A 5456-nucleotide genomic window follows, 5' to 3' on the forward strand; every position below is an offset into this window, starting at 1 on the left:
AGTCAATGTTAAACCTTATCGCTACTCGTACTTCCAAAAACAGGTTATGGAACAATTAGTTGCATAAATGCTCAAGGATGGAGTAATCAGAGCAAGCACTAGACCATTTTCGTCTCCAGTTTTACTAGTGCGAAAGAAGGATGGCACGTGGCAGTTTTGTGTGGACTATAGGTCTCTTAATGCCATTACTGTGCGGGATAGATTTCCAATCCCTACTATTGACGAGCTTTTTGACGAACTACATGGTGCTGCTTATTTTTCGAAGCTGGATTTGTTAGCAGGGTATCACCAAATTAGGGTCCGGACAGAAGATATCGCCAAGACTGCATTCCGCACACACGATGGGCATTATGAATTTCTTGTCATGCCATTTGGATTATCTAATGCACCATCTACCTTTCAGGCCACGATGAACCAGGTATTTCGGCCCTATCTTCGGCGATTTGTGTTGGTATTTTTTGACGACATCCTGGTATACAGCCCTTCTTGGCAGGACCATCTTGAACACTTGCGTTCAGTCCTAGAACTATTGCGACAACACTAGTTCGTGGCCAAGAAAACTAAGTGCTTAGCCAGACTTCAGTTGAGTACTTAAGACATGTTATATCATCGCATGGGTTAAGTGTTGATCCCAGCAAAATCACGGCTATCCAGTAGTGGCCTTCACCCAATAATTTTAAGGAGGTACGTAGTTTTCTGGGACTCGCTGGCTACTATCGACGCTTCATCCATCACTATGCAGCAATTGCAGGCCCTCTAACTGATTTGTTAAGGAAAGATTCATTTGTTTGGAACTCATATACTCAAGAGGCATTCGAAACTTTAAAGGCTAAGCTGAGTTGCACCCCTGTGCTAGCTTTACCTGACTTTCTCAAGAATTCCTATTGGAAACTGATGCGTCTGGGCGTGGTATAGGGGTTGTCTTGGCTCAAAAGGGACATCCTGTGGCTTATTTTAGCCAAAAATTGAGCACGCGTATGCAGGGAGCTTCCATTTACCATAGGGAGATGTTTGCCATCACTCAAGCCGTGAGTAAATGGAGGCAATACCTATTGGGGCGTAAATTCACTATCTACACTGATCAGCAATCCCTCAAAAATTTAACCAATCAGACCATACAAACTCCTGAACAGCAAAGGTGGCTAAGCAAACTCGTGGGATATGAATTCCAAATCATTTACCGTCCAGGGAAGTTGAATCATGCTGCTGATGCCCTTTCTTGAACACCTGATGATGTGTTGCTGACCATTACTACCCGGGGCTATGAGTTGGAGCAAGAGCTCAAGTCTCTCAATCACACCCATCCATAGTTGGCTGCAATTCAACAACAGTTAGAAGGTCAGGTTGAAGATTGTCACGGCTATGTATTTCGGATGGACTACTATTTTTTAGGGACGATTAGTTATCCCCTCTGATTCACCTCCACGACAACTTTTTCTACATGAATTCCATGACACTACCGTTGGGGGGAATTCTGGGATAGCTCGTACATATCACAGACTAGCCTCCAACTTCTATTGGAAGCAGATGAAGCGTGATGTACGTAGCTTTGTAGCTTCGTTCCAAATCTGCAACAAATGAAAGATGTCCACCACCACCCTGTTGGGTTATTACAACCCTTGCCCATTCCAGATTTAGTCTTTGAAGATATAGCAATGGACTTCATCACCTGCCTACCTTGCTCAAAAGGTAAATCGACTATTATGACGGTGGTGGATCGTTTGACCAAATATGGACACTTTATTCCTTTGACTTCTACTTTTTCAACATGCACTGTTGCGGAGGCCTTTGTAGTGGGTGTTATTCATCTTCATGGCCCTCCAAGGTCTATAGTAACTGATCGCGACCCTAGATTTTTGCATGAGTTTTGGAAAGAAATCAATCGCTTGCAGGGGACCTCCTTAGCTATGAGTACAGCTTATCACCCGCAAACGGATGGGCAATCTGAGGCTCTTAACAAATGTGTTGAACAATACCTCCGCTGCTACGTAGCCGATGAGCCACAAAAATGGGTAGCAATGTTACCTTGGGCTGAGTATTGGTACAATACTTCGTACCAAACTTCAGCTGGCATGTCCCCTTTCAAAGCTCTGTATGGGAGGGACCCTCATACTATCGCGCTCTACATATTGGGAAGTAGTCCTAGTGAGCTGGTTGAAGCCTACTTCGTGGATCGAGATGAGCTGTTAGCTCTTCTGAATCTCAATTTGATCAAAGCCCAGACACGAATGAAGAAACTAGCTGACAAGCATAGAACTGAACTTGAGTTTGAGGTAGGAGATTGGGTGTTCGTCAAGCTTAAGCCATATCGCCATAACTCTGTTCGATTGCAACACCACCCCAAGCTAGGAAGACGTTACTTCGGTCCTTTTCAAGTTCTTAAACGAATTGGTCAGGTTGCCTACAAGTTGGATCTCCTAGATACTGCGCGCATTCATCCTATTTTACATATTTCAATGCTCAAGCGACGTGTGGGAGAACCAGTTCAGCAGATTACACCATTGCAATTATCGGACTCCTAGCCCCCCCACTGTTGAGGATGCCCAGAACCTTGAGGACAAGGTTCTTTCGCGTGAAAGGAGTATTGTTATGAACCCAGGTGGTGATGTGGAGGGTGACGTAGAGGACAACATGTGACACCAGGGATAGCAATAATGCTCAATTGAGAAAGAGCAATCGTGTGAAATTTCCCTCTAAAAGGTTGGCTGATTTCATTGTAGGCCTCCCCAACAAACGTGATGGGCAAGGGTGAGTGAAGCAGCATGTGAAGGAGTGGAATTGGTTATAAGTACTTGTCAGAAGGAATAACAGATTAGGCTATTTTTGTTGCATTGTGCTTCTGCATTCTCTCATCTAATTCTCTCTGTATCTCTCATCTATTTCTTCAGTACTTCTCTTCACATCTCACTCTCAATTTCTTAGATATTACCTACTGTTTCCTTACAATTCCACTGCTGTAATCCTTTAATCGAAGTAATATAATCTGTTAGTTTGGTTGGCTGTACAAATTGCTTCAGAGGGACTTAAACAACCTCACCCCACAAAGCCCTACACACCAAATGAACAACCCTCTGCTTTTACCACTACTACCATCTCCTCCGACGCTACCACTGCCGGAGGATCCGTTCCATCAGGACTTCAATGACAATCAATTACTGTTACAGACACCCCACTGGCAATTGTCCCCTTCCTCGCCACTGAGAAATATATCTCCCAACAACATGCCCCAAAACATCCGCGAGATGGATATGGAATATTTTCCACTGAAGACAACATTGACACTAACTCTTCTAGAAAATTTCGAAAGTAAATTTTTTGTGCAGGGACATCGGACCATCAACGAAGCATCAATAGATCTCCGAGCAAGCCTGCCTCAGAACCCAGAGAAATATGTTGTAATCTTTCTCACATTCATACTGAACACTGCTACAGAGGAGGACGAGCAGATTATGATCCAACCAGCTGCTCAACTAGCCATGAACTTTCTTACTGTCTTCCAAGAAGAGGAAGCGGAACCACTACAGCCCTTAGCAGCTCAATCGACTATGTCAATGGAGCCCGACAGGATCTCACCCCACCAACTGCTAAAAAAATGAATTTCATATTATGGAATTATCGTGGGGCGGCGAATCCCACTTTTAAACGAAATATCAAGGATCTCTTAGCTTGGAACAATCCTTCGATTTTGGCACTTACTGAAACGAGACTTTATGAGCATCAACCACTAATGGAGGAACTTGGAATTTCTCAGTTATTTACGCTAGCACTGATCTTAGTAATATGCTTAAGCTTTGGGAAAACTTACAAAGCTTTCATATGACTAACTCTAACCCATCTTTGTGGTGATTTTAATGAAGTTATTACTACTTCCGAGAAGTTTGGAGGTAATCCTGTCAACATTAATAGAATATTTGCTTTTTTAGATTGTATTCATTCTATTAGCATGCATGATTTAGGCTTTACTGGCTCACGTTTTACGTGGACGAATAATAGAAAACTCACTAATAGTCTTATTCTGGAAAGACTAGATCGTTTTTTTGGCGAACTCTGAATGGCTACAACTTTTCCAAGACTCTTCTGTCCTCACCTACCTCGCACGCATTCGGACCATTGCCCTATTTTACTAAATTTAGCTAAAGCAACCACGCGACCTTCATCAACTTTTCGATTTGAAATCATGTGGATCAGTCACCCTGGATCCCCTCCACTAGTCAATCATATCTGGCTCGCCAAAGATGATTACTTACTTACACTTACTCAATTTACTAGTGCCGTCAAAAGTTGGAACCACACTATCTTTGGTAATATTTTTCAGAAAAAAGGATCCTTACTAACAGAATCAACGACCTCCAAAATATGCCTCCACAACAAAAATCTGATTTTCACATTCATCTAGAACATTCCCTCATTCAAGAATTTAACATCCTCTTACAAAATGAAGAGGATTTTTGGAAATTAAAATCAAGAATTCAAAATCTTCATGAAGAGGATGCAAATACTAAACTTTTTCACCTGTCTGTTGTTCACCCACGCCGAAAGAATAGGATTCTTGGTCTTCATGACTTGGTTTGAAATTGGACATTTGATCCTCCTACTATCCTCAATCTTATTATGAATCACTTTATTAATACATATACCACTGAACTTTTACTCAGGCTTAAGCAAGAGTTCATCCAGGCGCCAAATGCACTTACTCGTGCGGACTCATTACACCTGCCGCGTCCTCTCACTTTTGCAGAAATATCAAAAGCAATTCACTCTTTTCAGCCCCTTAAAAGCAATGCACGACATGAAGGTTTTACTGGTGACTCAGAACAAAATTAGGGCTTAGGGTTTTGCTGGTGAAATATCTTCCTCCGATTCTTTGAAGAATCTGAAGATTATTAAAGAAGATTGCTTCAATACAGGTTTTATTCTTTATTCCCTATTAATTTTGTTGCAAAATTATGATAGGTAGGTGCTGCGATTTAGTTCGTAGTAGAAAAAATTGGGTCTTTTTTTTGAGGTATTACATCTTCCTGCTTGTCGATAAACAGAGAGAATTTCAAATGGATTAAGATGAAGAAAGAGATAAAAAGGGTGAAGAAATGGTGAAGAAAGGTGAAGAAATGGAGAAGAAAGGTGAAATAATGGAGAAGATGGTGTAATATAAAGAAAAAGGGATAAAATATAAATTTTTTAAATAAATGGGCTAATTAGCCGTTATTCAAGCTGTCAGGTGGGCCCCTTTTCATGCTGATTTTCACCGTTCACGCGCTCTTGCGCAACTGATTTCACACAATATGCCACATAAGCGACGGGGGAGTTTATTACGAAGGGGGATATAGTTCAGGGGGTTTCCGGGGACACTCGATAGTTTAGGTAGGAAACTGGCAAATCGTATAGTTTAGGCGGGTTTGAGGGTATTAACTCTAATTTTTAATATAAGTACCTTTATTAGCAAAAGAAAAAGGGGG

The sequence above is a fragment of the Nicotiana attenuata genome, chromosome 9 (genome assembly GCF_001879085.1).
Source record: "Nicotiana attenuata strain UT chromosome 9, NIATTr2, whole genome shotgun sequence".
Taxonomy (NCBI): domain Eukaryota; kingdom Viridiplantae; phylum Streptophyta; class Magnoliopsida; order Solanales; family Solanaceae; genus Nicotiana; species Nicotiana attenuata.